General features: G+C 35.7%; 1 protein-coding gene across 3 annotated transcripts in view; it reads left to right on the forward strand.

Moving 5' to 3' along the window:
* Positions 1-24,232, forward strand: part of satb1b (SATB homeobox 1b) — a 92,729-nt gene that overhangs the window by 2,200 nt on the left and 66,297 nt on the right. For all 3 annotated transcript variants that reach the window (XM_077229926.1, XM_077229933.1, XM_077229929.1), the window contains exon 2: positions 3,815-3,896. The gene's annotated coding sequence lies outside the window, so the exon portion shown is untranslated. The remainder of the gene's footprint in view (positions 1-3,814; positions 3,897-24,232) is intronic.

The raw sequence follows: 24,232 nt of genomic DNA on the forward strand, positions 1-24,232 counted from the left end.
ATTACTTCGCTAGAGTGATTACAAAAACTTTAGGTCGTGATTTTCGAGCGGAAAGAAACTCTGAGAGCCCCCAGTCATAAATAACAAAGATGAAGTTTTATTCACTCATAACCTTTGCATGCTTTTCTTTTCTGTTTTTGTGAGTTCATGCCACACTTATTATCTGGATTTTATTTTGGACTTGCGAGACAAAAATAATGTGTTGATGGAGTGAACAAAGAGCAAATAATGAATGAAAAAAGACATAATTGAAAAGCCTATATCCTACATTTTCCACTATATGACAATGCTGGCATCAGTTTGCATATTAATATTCAGCATGATTCATTTTGTATTATAACTCAAGATATGGTATTGTCGTGCTGTTATCTTACAAAAGCATTTTTGTTGAATATAACCTGGCAGTTGATGTATGAAGATGTACCATGGTATACGAGTGACAGCTGAACTGTAACTTTGACGCTGGATAATGAGAAAATCAGTGCAAATGTCAAAATAATAGTTTCTGATTTTTTTCTCTCAACGGATTATTTTTTTCTTGTTTTTGCATCCATGCATAAATTAAAAAATCTGCTGAAATTTATTATTCATCTGAGATGTGATTAATATGCAAAATTATGCAAATTAAGATGCAATTAGGCTCCAATTCTCTAGTGGAATTTTCCATTATAATTTAATACAAAGTAACAGAGTAATTGGTGTCACGTGTAATTACGGTTACTCAAGTGTACTTTCAGGCATGCAAATGATGCGCTATATGTTGGTTATCCGATGCAAATGTGATGCTTTAACAAGTTGGGAACGGCAAATGTGCGATTGCACCACTGCAACCAAAAAACACTGCATGTACCTAGTATTTAATGCATGGTAACTGAGATACACTTTTAATGTAGATGGGTAGCAGAGATGAAATACTTATAGAAAGTTGACATGTCCTGCTGTTCTTCAGCTAAAGCTATTTTAAACAGCAAATTATTTTATTATTTTAATTATGCATGCAGCTTTTATGACCTCGCATTAATTTGGGAGCCTACAGTTCATGGAGTATTTGGACTTTTTAAACAGTCCCGAAGGACCATTTAAAATGAAGCAGTGACAAGACATTCATCTAAAATCGGCAACAAATCGCTCAAAGCACCCATCCATAAGTGTCAAACTTGCAGGTCCGAGTGACAAAGCCAAGAAAGAGAAATTATTCCGAAACTTTCCAGGGCGATTAACGTTGCTCTTCTCGAGTGCCTTGGAGATCAGCTCCTTCTTGGGAGGTAAATTGATTTTGAATTGTTACATGGCTGGTTACATGACTTGCTTGACATCTAGCCCAATGACATTATAACACAGATGCTCGCTTCATTGAGCTATGCCTTTCTTTTCTCCCTGTATATCCTCTCTCCCTCTCCTCTTCCCGATCAGCGCTCCGAACAAAGACACGGGTTTCTCCTCCGCCTCCGCTCCGTCCCCCTGCCCGCACAACTCTCTCAAAGAACATAATCCCTCAACAAAAATCCACGCACAAAGGAAACTTGAGCTCAATCCTATAACGCACAGCCGTGGCAGACAATACCCCCCTCCCACCAGCCCATCCGTGCCTCTTCAGGAACGCTAAATGCCCTGTGGCAAAAAATCAGTCTTGATCCCTCCCAGCCCGGCTGATTAGAGGCGTCCCGCTCCGGGTTTGGCCCATTAGCGCATGGCACACGGCACGGGCGGCCCACTGAACGCTCCCGTCCTCAAGGGCCCGTTCTCATCCGCAGGTGATTGATTGATCAAAGTGTGTATAGACATAGTGAAGGTTCTGTCCGAGCCGTTAAGAGGATGAAAGTTCAAATCCCAATCCTCTCCACAACTTTCCCATCTGCTTTACATCTTGATTGTGATTGCAAGTGTAAAAACCAGGCGTATTCGGTTGATTTCATCAAGTTGACATGATCTAATTGGTTAAAAATGAGGTTGCATTGAAAATTTACACCTTATGCCATGTAATGTTTTCATTGCTTTCAAGCTGTTACTGTATGTTTTAGTTCAAAATAGTTTTTTCGGTAAAGATAAAGGATAATGCATATATATGTAGCCAAAAAAGCATAATGTAGTTGTGATAGGGGAAAAAGGCAGGACAAGTACAAATCCAGGCCAGCTGCAAATATCCTTATTGTTGAGCTCTATATGGTTCTTTGGAGAATTTTCGTCTGATATTTTTTGTTCGGTAAAGGAAACTTGTAATGCATATTATGGAAGCTTGTTTCCACCACAGAAAAAAAACCTGTAATTTTGACTTTTTTTATCTCATATTTCCGACTTTATTTTCTCACAATTGTGAGTTATAAACTCCAAATTACGAAATATTAACTCGCAATTCTAAGAAATAAGAGACAGCTCGCATTTCTGAGAAAAAATATCAGAATTGTAACTTTATTTCTCAGGATTGACTTTATATCTCTGATTTTATAATTCGCAATTGCAAGTCAGAAAAAAAGTCAGAATTGTGAGATAAAAAGTTACAGTTTTTTTATTTTTTATTCTGTGGCGGAAACAAGCTTAAATAGCATATAGAATAGAATATGTCGCTAAAAAGCAATTTGCATAATTTTGCTGTGGTGAGGCCAGTGGAAAAATTAGTAGGTCAAGTACAAACCCAGGCCAGCAGCTCTTTTTAAACTCTCTATATAGCCTAGTTCTTTGGAGAATACAAAAAACTTACTTTAGATCTTTTCTACAGAAATGCCTTTTTGTGTGTGTGTGTGTGTGTGTGTGTGTGTGTGTGTGTGTGTGTGTGTGTGTGTGTGTGTGTGTGTGTGTGTTGCCGTGTGTGTTGTCGTGTGTGTGTAATATCTAAATGTTCATTTATGACATCGGGCTTTGCATTTAAGTTTATTATTCCGGCTTGAGGTTTTAGAAATGTGTGTTTTCATGAGTTACCGATGATCTTCTCTTATCCATTCTAAGCATATTGGATTTCCTTTGCTAACGAAATGCATTTGTAGGCCAGTATCTCTAAACAAAGCTGCAGTGATGATCTCATTTTCAAGTCAGGTGTTCAGAGATGACTTGAAAACGTCTGTCAGAAATATGGGGATTAAGGTAAGGTGCAACAAAAGATGCACGGCAGGAACTTGAACTGGGTTTGTGGCATCAGCATTGTGTACAGTGATATAGGGCGATGCACGTTGTGTTTCCTGCATGTGGCAGTTTAATAATAGCACCCCATCTTCCAAGATGCAGAATAATGCTGCTACCTGAATCTCAGCCAAAGCGTTTTTAATGCGTCCCTTAGCTTTGGCTTTGGGCATGCGAGTTCGCAGTGGGGGAGCGTGGGTGAGGCCGATGTAATCTCGTGTTGGAAGCGTAGATGTTCAGCCCGGGTCGTCTGTGTGGTCTTTCTCTCGCAGAATGGCAGTCAAACGCAGCCCGTGTGAAGATTACATCGACGACAAACACGGCTTGCAGAAACTAGGCCACGCTCTGATGTGTTTCAGAACCTCACCTGTGATATCACCGATAGGGAACGAACAATGCATACGTCTCTAGTCGGCACGTGCCTTCAGAAATTATGTTGCATAATGTGGAAAATGTGGCTTGCTAACGTGCCTCATAACGAGTTACACTAGTAATATTTAAGATGTTAATCTTAGTTTAATATGCAAAGACAATATTTGAGCACACTGAAGCATTGAGGGAGTTTGGGAAGGGAAACCTGTTTGAAAACAGTCAGCAGTCGCAGAAATGAAGTTTTAACTCACATTAATGCTGCTGGATGTGATGCATAATAATAAATTCATAAATGTTAAAATATACTTTTTGCTATATGAATTCGCAGGTCACCGGTTTGCAGCAAAAAGACATCCCCTTTCCAGCAGTCGTGTCCTCATGAATGGAAGTGGATGGAGATATATCTGATGGTAACGTGCTTGTTATCGCATTTCTTTAAACACAATCTTTTCAGACTTTGTTCCGATCAAACGCTTGAACAATAACAAAGTGCCCATATGTCCCAAAAGAACTACATTTCAATTGTGTGTAGTGTTCGACTTTGGAGAAGAAGCGACTGCTAAATGGCAATTAACAACAAAAAGCGCTCTAGAGAGTAAAACAATCTTTTTCGTATTATTTCTCTTTCTCTTTTTTTTTGTTTTTTTTGATTGTTGGTTTGAATGAACACCCGAATAAGTGAATCACAAAGACTGACGGTTGTGTTTCTGGCTCAGCTTCTCGGCTTTTTGCTTCTATGGAAGGAAGTACACAAACATGAAACAGACATTATTTGAAATATTTACTCAGCAGATGTTTTTTCTCTTCTTTTTTTAAAAAAAGGAAAAGGAGAAAAAAATGCACCACGGAATAGGAAACGGGGTTGGGAATAAACGCAGTAATTTGGTTCTTCTCTTCATGGATTACTGTCACTCACCATCAGCCGCTGTGTGCGCTTGCCAGTCCTGTTTGCGATTTCTGGGCTTGTGGTGTACCTTGAAATATTTGCCAAATGGATTTTATAGAGGCTGTAATTAAATTGAGTCCACCTTCACATGGTTTAGGAGGGCAGAGAGACTCAGACTCTCGTTTGAGTGGGTTTTCCTGGTGCTGTTCTCAAACACTTCACATCCAGATTAACACAGAGATTTTGTGATATGTTTACCTTCTAGAAATATTTGAAAGGAATTCAACAATGCAAATATATATGTTTATTATTTACAATGACAATAGAAATATAAAAGCAGAAAATGAGCCTAAAGTGATGATGCATATTAGTGAAATAATATTTTTATCAACTTCACCTAATTCCAGTTCTGTTCTTACTTCTTTTTTTATATGAAACACAGATGTTTTAAAGACTGTTCAAGATGCTTTTTTAACATATTATCGGTAACAATTTTCAACAAGGTTTCATTTGTTAACATAAATTAACATGAACTAAGAATGAACAAAACTTCTACTTCAACTTTAACATTTACTAATACATTATTGTTGTATCTGTTAACATTAGTTAATGCACTGTGAACAAATATGGACATTATTATTAACTAACATTAACAAAGGTTGATAAATGCTGTACAGATTGATCACTTTTAGTCAATATTAGTTAATGCATTAACTAATGTTATCAAATGAGATCTTATTCCAAAGTGTAACCATATTATCAAAATATAATACTCATGATTCACATTTTTTTGCAACAAAATCAGTTTTATAGAATGCAAATGCCTGTAAGTTATTGTGCATCTGTATATGAAAAAAATAATCCTCACTATATTCTAATTTTGCAGGATTTGAAGCCCTAACCCGGCCTAGGTGTGTATTAGGTGTGTAACGGTACACAAACATGACGATCCGGTTCGTATCTCGGTATTAAAGTCTGGACTAAACACAAAATTGCTTCTTCTTTCTTTTATTTAAAATAAATAAATAAATAACTGTGTTTTTAAAACAAAAGTATATGTGTTTAAATAAATTCTATTATATTTAAAATTTTCTAAAGGATAAATAAATCTATCTTAGCTAATGCTGTAAACTATATGGGGAGCCCTTAATTACACATTACTATAATATTTAAGGTTACAAATAACAACAGAGCCCAAATTATTCAATTCTGTTGCTTTATTTTTAGATATAAAGTTAATTTTCTACTCCAATTCATTTTTGAAATATAATCATTTACACAGTGGCTGTCATAAGTTGTTTTCATGTCAAATGTATTTAATACATTACATAATCAAGACATTATTAACAGGTTAAGTAAATATAACGAATAGGCTAACATTTACATTTAATGATTTAGCAGACGCTTTATCGGAAGTGACTCACAAATGAAGATATATAATAATATAACATAGTGCATATACAAAATGCTTCTTCTCTAGCGAACTAACCTTCTGTCGACACTAAATGTCTGAGGTAAATGAATGCTGCGTGAGATATTATTCCGAAGCTGTTTTATTGATATCTTTCCGCAGTTGAAACACTGGTTGAGAGATGTAAACATGCATCATTGATCGTCTCTTCTTCTGTGCTCTTCACTGTTAGCAAACAGCGTTGCATTACCGCGCGCCCGGTATTATTTGTTGTGTGACTGCATGCACTGAACGGTTCGGGACAAATAACAAATACATGTACCCTAGTATGTAGGTGTTTTACTTCTGTGTAATAGGAAATAGAAGAAAAAAAAAGTTGCTGATTCAAAATGATTCATATGTAATATTTTTCCTATGGAAATATATATACAGAGAAATGGGCCAGGATTTTGTACGGCAGTTGTCAGCAATATATACCGGTCAAAAATGATTTAAAAAAGAAACTAGTGCTTTCCATGGAAACATCATTCTCGTAAATCACGGTCTGAGCGCTAAATATGAGACGTTACACATGCACACGCGACGCACATACACACATTACTCGCTGACGGCCCGTAATTACCACTGGTTCACTGGCCCTTTTGGATAGCAGTTATGGTGACATAATTCATTAGTGTTTGCCCAAAGAAATGATTTGAAATCTTTAAAGTGCTCCTTCAAGCATAATAGCTATTAAAGAGGGCCACATGCAAGACTGAAGTGTTAAACGGTTTGTTGAAGTCAGCTGGGGTACAAGAGATGATAAATATAAATGATAGTTAATATACTGCACCAGTGGTTTTTAAAAAACAGATTTTTGCAGCACGGCAGACCTTCACGGATGCACGCCACAAAATGCACAACGCCCACAAACAACACTTCACTTTCACAACTCTGAGAGGTTAGTGCATTGCTTATGCCTGGGTACACAAATTTGATTACTAACAACATGTTTTGTACACCTGCAACCCACATACAAACAGTCAGTGCGCTCACAGGGTGCAAATACCCTTATTTGATTAAGAAGAGTTGAAAACTTTGCACTTTAAAAGTAGATTGGCTCTGCGTTCTACACTTTGTGTTGTTTGTGTTTGCAACTTAATTTGTTCAAACCGCATGTTGTAACTGGTGACAAAGCCTTCCAGTAACAATATGTTTTTCCCAATGTATTTTTTATCATTTATGAGTATAGGTGCAAATGAATAAAATCAGACAACTGAAACATGATCACATGACATGCAGAGCAGGTGAAGATGTAGAATTTTTTTTTCTCAATCATTTATAATGTGAAGGAAATGTGGTGCTCCAAAAAATGTAAAAGTTTAAAAATCTGACACTGAACAAAACATTTATTGATCGATTTATCATTTTTATAATGATATATATATTTTTCTAGTGTCAGATTTTTAAATTTTTACATTTTTTGGAGCGCCACATTTCCTTCACGTTATAAATGACCAAAATAAACTAATTTAGTTTTTGACTATGACTAATTATGACTAATTCATTGTACATTTTTCTGTAATTAATCACGATTAATCACACCTAACATTAAAGTTTTTCTTTATATTTTTATATTGTAATAATTTCACATTTAATCTTCAAATTAATGTAGAAACAACATAAATACAGTAGCTTATATTTTAAATGTTAATGGCATCTTTTTACAAAAGAAGGCCAGTATCACTGATACCATACTGATGTCTCAATGAAATAAGAATTTTTTTCTTAATTTTAGCCATTCATTATAGGCATTAAGCATTCAAGTATAATTTAAAGCTATCAAAAACATTAACATTTATTATATACATTTTTTCTGTTGGCCAGTCAGACCAGTTCAGACTTTTACTTGCCCTGTCAAAATGCATAAAAAGTTATTGTTTTTTAGTTGTTTTTTGATCCATGTAACCTTGTAAACAGTGCTTTAAGATTATAAATGAAATATAGATTAATCCTTATTAAAGATACAAAAGTTATTCAGTCGTCATTTCTTTTGTTCTTTGATTATCCTTAATGACAGACAGTAGTTGGTGTATTAGGCTGCTGTCACTTTACCTGACACAGATCTGACATGCTCCCTATTTTCTCACAACTCTTTATGTTCATTTAAGACTTCATTTAACTCATTTAAGAGTGTGCTTGCGATGATACTCGACAAAACTGGCATTTTGGCATAGTTGTGTGTGTTTTTGTTCATTGCAGTGCTGTTTGAAGCATCTTTCTGTGCGCACGAGTGTGTGTGTGTGACAGAAGATTCACCACTGCGTTCCCTTTTGTGTCTTATCGTGCTTGAATGGTTTAAAAGCATTCGCATGAATAAGAGCGTGATCATATATTGTAACGTTAGCCAAAGGATGACGGAAAAAAAAATTAAAATATATTTTAATTTTTAATATTTAATTTTGACAGCACTAATATAGTTTAATTTAAATAAAAATATCGATTTCATTCCAAACATGAATTATTATTATTAATATTATTATCTTCATCATTGTAAGGTGGTCTATGATGCTTACGGCCCTGCACGTACTCTAATCTGTATTTTAGGACTGAATTCGGCTGAAAGAATGACGTGTCCTAATAGCCGCTCCCACCGGCAAGGCCTCTTTTCTGAGCTCGACTTGTTCATTGTCCGCATGGGCCGACCAGCAACGTAGACACGGCATTCATCACTTTGTCTGGTCTTTGTGTGTCTCCTTTTGAACCAAACAGCAGGAATTATTAAGGGCTTAACACGTAGAGGGTCCCGATGTGTCTGTGACGGCGTAAGCCTCTTCCCGAACCCGAGCGACCCTTCCTTATCCAGGGTTAGGAAACATTCAAGCCTATTCTTCACGTTATCGAGCGTCTGCATCAAGCGTTCGTCTGATCTGGCTGATTTATAATAAATAAACGATTTTCTAAACAGAATGAGCGAACGTGAAAGAGAGCTTTCCGAGCCGTTTTCCCAGGAAGAGGTGAATGAGTCTGCGTTTGGGGAATTCCAGGGATTATTATTATTATTGGGAGCGTGAACGTGGTTCTCGTAAGCGTGGTTTTCCGGAGTACCACACCTCGGCGTCTCGGGTCCCGCTGATTTAGGGAGCGTGTGAAATCCATGGCACCTCTCCTGCATTCCTGGCTGAATCGGTGCCATATCTGTGATGGACTGAGGCAGAAGAGCAGGCAGCCGGGGATGAATACGGCTTAATCTTTACACAGGCCACATGTGTGCGCATGATAACATGGATGCTTTCTTCCTGCGCTTGGTTATTCTCATCCGGCTGCCAGGTTGCTGCCTCGAACAGCCGTGTTTCGCTGCGATATTTAGCTTGCACCAGAAAAGAGCGATGGCACCTCCTAAGGAGGGGGTTAATGCATGTTTTTGGAATTGGAGGCAAAAATTGCTGTAATTCCTGACACATTTCGAGAGACAGATACGGCGCTTTTTCGCTGCAGACAATATGTAAGAGCAACTATAAATGGATGGCTCGCTTTTCAGAAGCTGATATTTGCTTTAAGTGTCCTTGTTGTGATGGAGATGAGATGAGGTTATTTTTGGGCACTCGTGACAACACTCGTTTAATGCGTTTGACCGAACGCTACTCTCAAAATGCAGAATTTGATGCCTTTTGTTTCCAGTCATCCTTTTTTTTTTTTTTTTTGGTTCACACATTGTTTTCCCCCCACCCTTCTGGTTTTCCCAGGATCACTAAAACATTCATTGTGATTGCATTAACATAAATGATTCTATAGCATCCCCGTCTGTAATTACGGCCCATGTTTCTGCGGCCTTCGGCCTTGAGTTTAGATGAACCCCAGGTGTAGATCTGGGCTCGTGTAATGAACACACACACACAGACTCTCTCCTCTCTGAACCGCTGCGCTCCTGCAAAAAACGCAGGATGTGCTGTGATATTAACACAAAATTAATAGACTCTCACTAATTGAATCTATCACATTCAGTGGGCAGTATATCTTCAACACAAACACAATTGTGTGTTTGGACGGCTAACAAAGGGTTTGCTTAGATACCACTGCCAGCCCAGTCAGTACTTCAGTCACAATATAATACATTTATTGTAGCATGCTAACCATATGTATTTATTTATTTGCATGATTTATGTATGCATTTGTTGTATGTATGTTTTATTTATTTATTTGATTGTGTTGTTTACATGTCGTATTTATTTATTTTGTATGTCTTTGCATGTTTAATGCATGCATTTGTGTACTTGTTTGTATGTATGTTTTATTTATTTACTTTGGATTTATGATTTTCTTTGTTTGCATATTATTTATTAATTTGCATGTTTCATGTTTGTATTTTATTTGTTTTTATGCTGTATTTACGTATGTATCTATTTTGGAATTATGTCTTTGTTTGCATGTTTTAGATTTATTTATTATTTATTTATGTGCATGTTTTTTGAGCTATTTATTTTATTGCTTGTATAGGTTTTCATGTTCTTATTTATTTCAGATGACATGCTTTAAAAAAGAAAAATGGAAACGCAGTTTTAATCATCATCCTCTTTTGAGAGATTTTACTCTATGCAAACTCTTTCATAATTATTATTTTAGCACGTATTTCGCCTTTGCTCTTTGATGTAGCTGTCGCACAAAGACATCAGAAATCATGACATCTGTTTGGAAAGCACGTTGTTTGTTTGCAGTAATAATACATCTGCATCTCCTTCAGTCGCTCCTTAGTTGTTCAAGTAGATACAATTGCAATGTCAGATGCACCCCTAATTGAAAAGTTAATTATCTTCCTGAAGCCATCAGCTGTCACTTACGGGGATCAGATACCGGTATCCTCTCTGGGGACCCACGTTATTTTGGATGTAATGGTTTTGGGACCCTACATTTTGTTGCATGTGAACATTTGATCACTGAACAGACCATTTATAGCTCACTGTTTAATTGAAGTCAAATTAGCAGGACTACACGCAGTGTTTAATCTCACGGGAATAGTTTTTTAAAAATGTGGCTCAACTAACACAATCAAACTTTCCATTAGTCCACTTGTGTCTCTTGATGCCTTTGTTATTTTCTCATTACGCTTTATGTGAAACTCTATGGCTCCCAAAAATATCAAGAGAATGGAATTATCCAGTGTTTTAACTACTATTCTGTGAGAAATGCCTGACATTTCTGGAGTCATGACACATCTGCAGGAAAACAAGAAATACCGCCTTAACATTATCTAAACTGTAAGTGCAACTCTTGGGTCATCATCACAACTCGGTTGCTTTTGTAGAGATTTTCAAGCCCCTCTCCTACATTCACTCACATTAAGACACTCTCAGACATGAGCTTGCTTGCAAAATCCTATAGAATTTATGTATACTTCTCTTTGTGCTCGTGATGTGAAGCCTCAAAGGGGCGTCTTAACTCTTTCCCCGTCAGTTCCCGTTGCCAGCCACGGCCAGCATTTTTGGATCACTCTCACAAAAGTTTGAATGGCCCGCAGAATATTTTGTTGTATGGATTTCTGAACATGCAATATATAAGAAAGAACCGACCCTCTAATTTTAAACAAAAAACCAAAAACGCCTGTGTTTTGATCTGGAGCGCTTGGAGTACGTCAAAAACGCATCGCCGCATCCAGTGTAGACAGCATCACTGATTATAATGGTTTCTATTTGCTTTTTCTCGTTTCTCGTTACACTGCTTAGACATGTTGTGACATTTTAAATAGATTCATCGTCTGCTTTGTTTACCTGGCACTGGCTGTCCTTTCACAAACTTCATAGGAATCAAACGGTGACCTTGGCATTGGCCTGCAGGATCTGAACGCTTTCTTACAGTGAGCTGAGAGTATTTAACTTGAAGGATAGTGTCCGAGGTCTTCCTCTGCACGTTTTAGTTGTCTTGAATATTCTTATATTCTGCACAAACTTCTTGCATTTTTTTATGTCGCTCATAAACAGAGATCTTGTGTGCTTTCTGTCAATTAGCCTACCTGGTACAATTAAATGTGGGCAGTTTTTCTCCTTTTAATAGTTTAGGTCGGTGTAGTGGGTTGGAGAATATTTATTTCTGTTCTAATTAAAGGTACCGCATTCTCTGTGGTAACAAATTATTAATGCTTTTAGATACGTGATGTGATATATATATATATATATATATATATATATATATATATATATATATATATATATATACATATGTGACCCTGGATCACAAAACAAGTCTTAAGTAGCACGGGTATATTTGTGGGAATAGCCAACAATACATTGTATGGGTCAAAATTATAGATTTTTCTTTTATGCCAAAAATCATTAGGATATTAAGTAAAGATCATGTTCCATGAAGATATTTTGTAAATTTCCTACCGTAAATATATAAAACATTTATTTTTGTGAGTGAATGCAGCACAATCGCGAACATAAATGGACAACTTTAAAGGCGATTTTCTCAATGTTTCGATTTTTCTGCCCCCTCAGATTCCAGATTTTCAAATAGTTGTATCTCGGCCAAATACTAACAAACAAACCATAAATCAATGGAAAGCTTATTTATTCAGCTTTCATGTGATGTATAAATCTCAATTAAAAAAAATGACCCATAAGTATATGATTCCACAATATATGTGGAATATACAGTATATGTGAATAAACCTCCCTCTGTATTCATATACGTCACCATATCTGTGCACATAAGACCCCAGAATTCATTTTTAAAACATTTTAAATGAATTGCACTTGTTGAATGTGGCAGTGATTGTTAAATCTTTGGCCAGAAATTCATTCAGAGACAGTTTAAGATGAGACATCGTCTCTGTACAGTATTCCCACGGCATGAAACTCACGACAGATTCAGAGATCAGTTTTACTGTAACTAGGGAAATACTCTAAATGTCATTTTGAATCTTCATACCACTACAATGAATTCCACACTCTTGATATTACTCACAGTTACTCATCGTATTGAACAGGACTGAGTGTTTTGGCTCTTTATTGTGGCACTTTCCGTTTCTAAACTCCTACGGCTTACTTGAAGCAAACGCTCGCCGGTCTTTTCACAACAATCCTGATAATGTGTTGATGTGTGCTTCTATTTGTGACAGAATTATGTTCTGAGAGACTTGGAAAATTAAAGAAAAGCAACTAGCATGATCAGAATCCCAAAAGCCATGCAAACCGCAAAAAAATTAGACTTTTGTTCACAGTGAATACAGCGCCGTCTCGTTTGCTGATGGGCATCTCGTGAAATTGAATGATTGCATTTCATTGCATATTCAAATGAGCACAAGTTAAAGATCATCGACTCTTATAATAACCCAGTGTAGAAGTGCTCATAACATGTGCTCAGTGAATTATTCTGCGTATCCAAAAACAAGGTCTTTCCCTGTCAGTTATTTTAAAACTAGCTGTTTAAAGGAATCAAGGTGTGAAAGGAAACGTTTGACCTTAAAGTCTTTGTGGTCGCTTTCACGTTTTGTGTGGGTTATTTCCTACCAATTATAAAAAAGCATTGCGGTCATGAGCGTTTCTGAAACTATGCGCAGTCAATATTGGAGGTAAATATGATCTCAACCAAAGAAATGCATAATGACGTTTGAATGTGGTTTTCACCTGTATCCTGAATTCACCAGCAACAACCTAATCTTAAAAGCACAGACCTTGTGTTTTAACCGATACGGTTCAGATCGGGAACAAACAGCGGTGCCGAGATGCCATCCGTGCTGTTGAAGAATGTCGCTATGGAAGTGTCCAGCTTTGGCACGCGCCAGTTTTCCAATATGCCTCGCCACCATCACCCAAGCCTTCGCACGGTGTCAGACGCCGATATGAGACAGAAAGAAACGCCACCTCTTATCGGCGCCAATCCAGATTAACTCAAAGACACGCTCCCCCTACATTTCTGGGCCCACTTGCTCCAAATTTGGGCACCGTTTGACTTGTTTTTGAGCTGTGGCGAACCTAAGGCAAACGGAGAGCCCTGGCCAAGGTGCTCACAATTAGCCACATTTCCCAGGGCTGCGGGCCTGTGGGTTTACTGGACGGCTGAGGCTTAAACCCCCTCGTGTCCCTTCGGGAATCTCGGCCAACTCGGAGCCGCTGGCATCCCTGGAGTGATCGCTGAGAGGTGGATGGGGATGATATGCCTTCCACAAGAGGCCTTTTGCATCGTGCTGAATTCTGAAAGGGATAAAAGAAACGTGTTGGCTGGAGGTGTGTGTGGACCGAGGGCTGCCTTCACTTCTGTCCACACACACACAGCCGTGCAAAAGTTTTTTAAATGGTTTTGAAAGTCTCTTCCGCTCACCAAGCGAACGCAGCGTTCGTTTGATCAAAAAATACAGTAAAAATTGTGAAATATTATTAGGATTTAAAATAGCTGTAAATGTATAGTAAAATTTCATTTATTCCTGTGATTTATTCCATTACTCCAGTCTTCAGTGTCACATGATCCTTCAGAAATCATTTTGCAAAAAAAAAAAAAAAATTTCTTCGTCAGTATTTTTGTCTTGTTTTCAAGGAAACAAATGTCTAAACACTCTTAAATCGGGTTAAGCAAATATGCATAAGATGTCTGAAAAATGAAATGTATTAAAATGAAGTGAGTTTGTGCTTAAAACAGTAACATATATGGGGGCAGAAAAATAAACTTATTTTTCCTTTGTATTAAGCCTATTTTTCTGACCTCTTTGGCTGATATTTGTTATTTTTTAAGCTTAAACTCACTTCATTTCGATATTTTTTTTAAGACAACAACTTAACATCTTATCTACTTTTGCGTCTGAAGTAAATGCATCTTGATTTGAGAATGTTTAAATATTTGTACTGGAAAACAAGAGTACAAATACTATTTTTTTTTTCATTTGTACTGAAAAAAAAATACTGACGAAAAAAATCATGATTCTTCAGAAATCATCCTAATATGCTGATTTGGTGCTGAAGATTTTTTTTTATTATTATCAATATTGAAAACAACTGTGCATTTTCTTTCAGCATCTTTTGCTTAATAGAAAATTCATATTCAAATTCAGCATTTATTTAAAATCGATTTAAAAAATAATAATAATAAAATGTCTTTACTGTCACTTTTGATCAATGTAATGCATCTTTGCTGAAAAAGTATTACCGACCCTAAACTTTTGAACAGTAGTGTACGCACTGTAAAGTTACAGAGTCACTATTTCATTTAAATGTGGCATTGAAAGCCTTAAATGATCTTTCATGTGTTTGTCATGCAGGGTGTGGGGAAAATGCCAAGCTTTTGCATTTGAAGAAATTCACATTAGATGGTTGTATTAGATTGTGATTGTGTTTGGTCTGTCATTTTCATTGCAGTTGTCAGAAACACTGTATTAGTGGTCATATCATGAGGAATCAAATTGATCTTTTGAGATAAAACTTCATTGTACAATGAAAACAGCTTTCAGAATTCAACACTTTTTCTGTGAAGGGTTTGCAAAAAATATGAATTGAAATATATGTAATTTTGCTTAGACTAATTGGATTGGACTGCAGTAGAGTGCAAAAGTGACTTATTTGTTTTAATGACCATACAAGTTCTATTAAACCATCAACATATGAGGAAAATATTGTATAGATATAATGGAAAAACAAAACACTAAAATTGAAGGCATTTATCTGAAAAATGCAAACTACAGCTACTATGCAAAAGAATGCACAGAAAAACAAAAAGCTTACAATATAACCATTTATTAATATTTCATTGGTTCTCTCTTATTCATGCATGTGTTCATAATTTCTCTGTATGACAGCCTGGCCAAAAAATATGTCCACAACTAATTTGGATTAGGTTAGGATTATTTTATGGAAAAAGGAAAATTATGACCATTTATGGCACAAACGTGCAAATTATAAGTGGACCTCAAGCGGGAAAAAATTAATAATACATTTATGATACTGCGCTGATTTAGTACTTACAAGTATTACGTATAAGTAGACTGACTGTAATTGTCAATTCAGACATCAAACATTTCCTTCCTTATCTCTGTCAGCTCTACCCAAACGGTTTTGATTAATTCACACAGGAAGTGCTTGTGAAAGAGATTTATATCACAATTCATCTGCAAAATAATCAAATCATTACCAGTTAATGACAGCAGGATGACGGATGGTGTGGATATTTGCCCGGTCCCAGTAACACTAGCGCCCGTAGACACACTGCTAGACCGTAATTGTGTTTCTGCTGTTCTGAGATCAGTCGCGCAGACGATCCTGATCTTAATGAAGTCGTCTGACTTCTGTCACTATCACCGGGGGCAACGAGGTTTGGGAGAAGCGGGAAATACGCTGTCTTTGGTTGAGGGATCCCCCATTGCTTTCAATGCAGTGATGTAGAGTGCTTGTCAAAAGCAACATGGAATATCGCAGGATTAATTGGTCGGAGAAAAGAAGTGGAAAGCGTCTATCAATAGAGCGTAATTGAAACTCGTTTACTTCTCAGTGTAATCAAACCAGCTCTGTGTTTCTCAGTATCGGGCAGGTTTGAAGACTATTTATTATGCTCCATTTTAATCTGTATGTTTTCTCATTACTTTTTTAAAAGAAATTAATACTTTTTTTTTGTGAGGATGCATTAAATGAATCAAAAGTGACTGTAAAGACTTGTTTTGGGTATTGTTACAACGTATTCTATTTCAAATTTCACTTTCTATTCATCAAAAAGTACTGAAAAGACAAGTTTCCATCAAAATATGAACTGTTTTCAAAATTGATAATAATCGGAAATGTTTCCAAATCATCCTATTATACTGATTTCTGAAGGATCATGTGACACTGAAGACTGGAGTAATGATGCTGAAAATTCAGCTTTGATCACAGGAATAAATTACACTTTACTATATATTCACATAGAAAACAGCTGTTTTAAAATCTAATAATATTTCACTATTTTTACTGAATTTTTGATCAAATAAATGCAGCATTGGTGAGCGGAGGAGACTACCAAACTACCAATAGTTTGTTTTATGCATGCAGTTTTTATGGCCTTATGTCATTTGAGAGACTAGAATATTTGTGCGGAGGAAAAAAATCTGTTGTTATTTACTGATCCTCATTTCTTTTTTTTATCTGGAACAAAATAGATTTCTTTCCTCATACAGCTCTTTTTCATGAAACTGCAGCTCATAGAGACCATGTTTGACAAGCTGCAATAAGACTAACAACTTATTGTTCTTTGCATAAAACTAGCATGTGGCTTCGGAGCAAGTTTTTTGGATTATTTTATGGATCTGATGTGATTGACAGGTGTCCCAGCCCTCGTCATCAGAGAACACAAGAGACCAGGAACAGTAATGATGTGCATGGATAAATCAAGAAATATCAATTTTGATTTCATGGTGACCTTAAAAAGAAATGGTGATCAGCCATAGCATCAAAAATATACACTTTCTCTGATTTCAATCTAAGCAATTAAAAGTTCATGTTATTTGTTAACTACCCAGCAGATTTATTAAAGAGGAAAAAAATACAGCTTTACCTAATGTATTGTATGCGCCAAACATCACGTCGCTGCTTTGTTGCTTGTAATGTTTGCTTGTTATGTTGCATATTTTCAAAAAAAAAAAAAAAAGTTAAAGATGTATCATGAAAATGCTTTTTCTTAGACAAACATAATAGAATCCAGTCTGCAATGCTGTTTTGATTGACGTAATGCTTGAGTTTGTCAAAACTCACCTCTTTCTGCCCGATACGGTCATGATTGACTGGAGCACAGGTGTGCTTTGATGCTTACGCATGTTGCCATGGTTACATACTGTTTTCAAGCCCATGCAATTATGCATAATAGATGAACTTTACTCTTTAGCAAATTAACAACAGGTAAAATGTACCATATAGTCCCCGATCGTCTCCGAAGGCAGTGAGTTTTCCCTCATAAAAGCTTTCGCCAAGTGATGTGTTTGTGCTTGTCAGTGAGAGCTTTTCATGGCAGGCAATCACTCGCTTTGTTTGCGAACTTTAGGAATTTTAGGAATCACTGTGTGGTTTGTCTCTTCAAATTACTGTAATAAAGTTGCATTTAAGCTCGAGCGCTTGAAACGGGTCATAAAACACAAGGAAAGATGAAATGGCAGGAAAATCCCTCCCTGAACAAATTGGAAACTTTTTCTTTAGTCTGAATTCGACAGAATATCCTAAAGCAAACGTATAGATAAATCTTTATTTTTATAGAATCCATTTTTTACTTCGTTTTTTTTTAAATATATATGTATATATGCTGGCTAATAATGTCCAGTCAGGCAGATCGACTGTTGTGATGCTGTATCATTGATGGCTGAGTTTAATGAACACACTCAAACTTCATCAGTAATGTGTTTGTGAACTGAAGGGCTTTGAGATTTAAGAGTGCACTTTTTCTCACACTTTGTCTTTCTCTCTTCCTCACATTTTTTTTTCACATTTACAGATATGTATCTTGACTCACATGAAGCGTTTGCACTTTTAGGAACTGTTGTTTCATACGGTCTTTGGATTTTTTCTTTTTTTGTAACATTAGAAAGGGCACTATTAATTGTTAATACATGTTTATAATACAATTAATTATTACATTTTTTAAAAAAAAATGGTAACACGACTTAAATCCTTCATAAAGAATGCATTATACAATTATTTTAATCCACGCCTTGTAATGCACCTTATAATCAATTTTATGATCTTTATTAATATATTAATAAACCACAGTTATAAAACATTATAATGCAATATTATACTAAACCTCTTCAATTTGCAAATATTATAATGCATATTAACTTTGGGTACAATTTTATATATATATATATATATATATATATAAAATCTTGTTATATATATATATATATATATATATATATATATATATATATATATATATATATATAAAGTGTACTCTTAAAACTACAGATTGAAGAGGGTTGGTATTATATACTGTATATATTGGTCCTATAATGTCTCAGCACATATATATATATATATATATATATATATATATATATATATATATAAGAAACTGGCATAGTTTTCAGTCACGTGACCTGTAGTACAACATCAGTACAACTGAGGCACAGGCCTGTCATTTTACATCTTAAACGCAGAAATACTAAAATATGTGAACAAAATGCAAGTGTTGTGCATCATATTCTGCTCCTGCTATTTCAAGCATTACACATAGAGAAAAACACTTAAAGTGCCCTAATGTACTAAAACAGTGATATTAAAAGATCAAATTCAGTATAACCTTATTGATGATGCACTATATACAGAGCTCAGAATATCAACGCAACTCGCAACTCGTTTTTTTTATAATGGCTTCCAATGTAAAAATGCTTAATGAGTTTATATTCTGAGCTCATCTGCTTGCTTGTATATAATATGCATCATTAATAATGTGAATACTGAATTCGTTCTTAATACAAACCTGGTAAAAATGACTGGCGATCAATGGAGGAAAGCTGCGTTTCTATAAGTGCGTGAAGGCACATGAAACTGTAAAATCTACTGTATATCGTTGATTTACTCGTCTACCACTATAATGTCTCAGCACATATTGATTAAGTTGATTTTTAAGGAAAATTTAATTTTGATTGACAGCACAAGAATTTAGCAAACTGTTGTAAGTTTGCACTTTCTATCATTTATTAGTTTTTTTCATGTACTGTATGAGGGATGTAGCAGGTTTTTGCTTGTTCATCAGTTTCACACTGTTAAAAGCTTCTTTATCTAGAAAGATCTTCAAATCAACATCCTGCCACGGCCTTGCATGAGTGCTGAGATCTGGATATCAGCGTCTCAAACTCTACGCTTTCATGTCTAGGGAGTGTAAAGTGTGTAGAAATTGAACCACATAGAAATACAGGCATTTTTTGCTGATCTAATAGATGCTGTTTCACCATATATTTCTGAATGGAGCGATTCAGCTTCAGATCAGCGGTTAAACTGTAAACTCGACTAGTTTTGCTCGAGGGTCCAGATTTTACATTAGACATCAATGTCACATTGTGCAACCTGTGCATGTTGTCTAATTTATACCAAGTGATGAAATCATTTGTGCCACAATAGTCTAGAGTTTGACAAAAAAAATATATGAAAGTTTTGGCAAGACTTCATTTTGATGGTCCACTTTAGACATTAGTAACTCGATGTCAACTATCAGTCATCTTTATTACTGACTATCATTAACTTTACAACTACATGTTATTTTACTAACCTGAACCTATAGTGTACCTAGGCCACGTTCAGATTTTTTGCACATCTTATCCAGATTTTATCTAGATGGGTTTTTGAAAGTCTGGACAGCAAAGAAATAGATTTTTTCAATCCGATCTTTTACAGATGTTCAGATTTTCTCTGGCTGCTCAAATCTTATTTCAAACAGTCTTTTGCGTTACTCTAAACGCGACACACGATGATAACGTCAAAACTGGTGACGTTTCAAAGCACTCATGCAGATTGGTTGGTTATGTTTGGACACACAAATCGTATTTGATCACTTGTGCGGACTAAAAGATCTGGTTTAAGAAATGCATTTTGAACATGCTCTAATGACTGCTTTTGACATGTAGTTGCAAAGTTACTTATAGTTATAAAGTGGACCATCGAAACAGTGTTTTCTTCTCTCTCTCTCTCTCTCTCTCTCTTCTGATAAGCTTTATTTGTTTTGCATGGTTATAGTTTGAGGGTTTAATAATTTGCATAATTTTTCCCTGCTCTGTCAGATTTTGGAGTTGAGAAACACGTCTTTGCCTGTACCGTAAACATCAGCATTTGTTAAAATAGAGATGATAACTACACAATTCACGCACTCTGAATACTGTAAATTGTGCAGCAAGAACAACAAAATAATAAAACATTCTGAATTTAGACGAGACCGCTGATATTTTGCCCTTGGCAGCGTAATAAATATAGTCTGTAATTAAAATGTACCGACTGGATGAAAACAACAGCAGTCTTGCTTCTTCTTCTTCTTCTTCTTCTTCTTCTTCTTCAGTCTGGTTGTGAGTTGTAAACACTAATTTCAGGGCGAGAGGGAACGGTTGATATCGTGTGTGTTCTGCAATGTACCTACAAAATACTGATTTATTCCCATTTCTGAGTTCTTTTTCAATCATGCATTTTGATTTTACTGTCCATTAGATTTGTCTGTCAGAAAAAATCGACTCTGTCAACAGAATGAAGCTGTTTCCGGTGTCAGACACCCACGCCGCTGCTTTAACACCTCCTGTCAGTGTGCAGATGTGCTTCAGAAGATGCACTGTTAGCGACTTCTCCAACACACACTCTCAGCTGTTATGGCAGTCGTGGCAGACAGCGTGAAATATTTGGCTTTAAAGTCAACATGACATCGAAATTAACCCAATTCATTTTTTTAATATGTATTTCTGGTGCATATTATATGGCTTTTATCAGAATGTAATAATTTGATCCAACTAACCAGTTCTGAGGTGAAACAGTATTGGGTGGTGCCCTCTTCAAAATTAATAAATAGCCTAGGGAATTTGGCAATTTATATATATTAAAAGTTAATATTCTTTCTTTTTCTTTCTTCTACATAAAAAATAATAATAATAATCATTATATATATATATATATATATATATATATATATACACATATACACATATGTCTGTGTACTATTTATATAGTATATTTTGGAGAAAAAAATGTCTTAAAAGGTTTATGTGTCTTTGCTAAAAACAGAATTCTCTGAATATTATGTTAATAGTTGGTCTATATATATACATACACATATATATACATTTATACAAACATACATATATACTGTACATATATATATATATAACTTTTTAATATATATATATATATATATATATATATATATATACACACACACGGTACTGTGCAAAAGTCTTAGGCACGTTAGTATTTTCACAAAAAAAGTTTTAAGCCAGTTATTCATATATTTTGCTGTAGTATCAGTAGGAAATATCAGTTTTACATTTCCAAACATTCCTTTTGTCATTAATTGTAATAATCCAGTGAGATTTCTGTATGATCAAGGAGTCTAACAGCAGCCGGTGTGTGTGTGTGTGTGTGTGTGTGTGTGTGTGTGTGTGTGTGTGTGTGTGTGTGTGTGTGTGTGTGTGTGTGTGTGTGTGTGTGTGTGTGTGTGTGTGTGTGTGTGTAAAAGTTAAAAGTTTTGTGTGTCTTTGCTAAAAATGTATTTTCTCTATGAAGTTAACAGTTGGTCTCTATGGTTGTGATGAAGTCAAGTCATGCACACAATAACTGTTGGAGATGTGTTTCACATCATAACTGCTACTATAATGTGTGCTTTAGCATGACTGGAACGCTCCATTATTATCCAATCAGCATCCAGAACCAGAACTATCCGCTTGAGTTGTGATTTGGATGAATGTGTGTAAATCAAAGCTGATCAGTGTTTCTCTCTGAAGCCCTCTTGTGGTCACTGTGGAGAACAGCAGCACGTCTGTGTTCTTCATCCTCATGATGATGATGAGGGTGAGTGTGATCCAAAGCCAATCCTGCAGTGTCAGAAACTCTCTCCTCTCTTCATATTACTATTTCAGACTCAAGGAATTTCCCCTGACCTCTCCCACTTGAGATCGCTCCCCTGAAACTAATGTGTGACGGTGATTCATACAGAGAACCTGAAAATTATCAATGCCAATGATAAATGAAACCATCATGGCTTTTGTGGAGTCCCGAAGCCACTATTTGGGCTGGTTTTCTGAGAAGCAGTTACAATGTGATGATAATAAGAAACGGCTCTAACGATAAGACGTTCTTAATATTTCACTAAAATGTTGAAAAGTGACTCATTGATTGATTCAATTAAAATAAATCCCCTTTATTTAAAACACACACACACACACAAAAATGTTGCATGGCTTTAGAATAAAGCTTCCTTTGTGATTATGTAAATTTTGGCCTAGTTATCAAGTCCGAGGTGTCAGTGTTTTTTTGGAAATGTACAGATGCTTGTTTCCATGAAGTTAAACATAGCACACTATAGCAGCCGCCTTTCCGTTCATATGCAATAATACCGCAACAAACAGACGAATGCACAAACATATTTGGACAAACACCCTTGAGTGTGTTCTGTAGCAACAGGTGACGCTCGCCTGAAGGGTCGTGAAGGTGAGAACGGAGAGTGATAAAACACATTTTGGTTTTTGTGTCTCAGACTTTGATATAATATTCCCATGTGTGTCTGCTAGAAAATAAAGTTTTGTTTTGAAATCCACTGCTCATCCTGAAAACGTGTAAATTAGTGTCAGGTACAAAGAGGGCTGTGGTTACAACCGATCTTTTTAATTTTTTAATTAATTCAATATTTAGTTTAAAATTGCAATCTTAGTTAAAAATTTTGCCGCCTTAATTTTTTAAGCAAAATTAACTTGGATGTTCAAGTCACTTCAACTTAAAATACATTAAACTGACTTTAAAAAACAATTGTTGAATCTTGTATAAGTTTTTAAAAATTGCTTACCTTGTTTTGATGAAGGAAAGCAATGTAAAAACATATTTTACAGCATATAGGCCTGTTTACTTTATCTTTTGTGGAAGTAGAACCCAGCAGAAGTAAACCATATGTTATATATCAAATTACCAGTTCTGTCATTTAACATCCATCAGCATAATCACAAATCAGAATATAGATAGCCATATATCAAAGTCAGTGCTTTAAAATATTTTTTGCCCTTTATTCTTTATTTTTCTCAGAGACTCAGAGCTGGTATTGTCACTTCAGGAGTCTGGTGGTCATGTTACAACAATCTCTGGTCTGCACTATTCATTCAAGGTTTCCTCATGTTGCATAATTGTAATCTCTATGATTTCAATCCATGTTTGCATTACAGTAATTAATAAGCATGCTCACATTATTCTGTGTGTGGAGTAAAAATTACAGGCTGAGAGAGAATGCAGGAGGAATTTCACACTGGCGTTCTAATTCGAATTTTTAAAATTCGAATTCTTAAAAATAATCAAAACTTTGTCATCAGAATCAAAACTGTGTGGCGTTAATTATTTCCTCTTCATCAAAAGAAGGAAGCGCTGAAGCTCTACTGGAAATCTGCTGGTATCTGATGTATGTTTACTGTCGAATAAATGTCAGATTAACTCTGCTGTAAAAGCTTTCTAATAACGTGAGCGTTTGTGTCGGATGACTCACATTTGAAAGGATTCTTTCTCATCATCATCATCATATCTGGTGCAAAACTCCCGCAGAGCTAGTTCACCTCGAATAGTTTCCTTTTCCGTCTTGAATATTAAAATATAATATGCATGTGGCAGATCTTTATGTTTTCACCGCGATTAAACAGGTGTTTGAAACATTTCGTGTAGCCTATTAAATGCAAGTAAATGTTTAAAAACTTTTTTTCTAAAATTCATAATAAAAGACTAGTTAATAAAACGTCTTTAAGTTGTGCTAAAAATTAGAACTTTACAGCATAAAATGTCGCTTTAGTGTGTGTCTAACATTTA

Source organism: Siphateles boraxobius, unplaced genomic scaffold, assembly GCF_051911475.1.
Source record: "Siphateles boraxobius isolate OS27281-9 unplaced genomic scaffold, OSU_SipBor_1 137, whole genome shotgun sequence".
Lineage (NCBI taxonomy): Eukaryota > Metazoa > Chordata > Actinopteri > Cypriniformes > Leuciscidae > Siphateles > Siphateles boraxobius.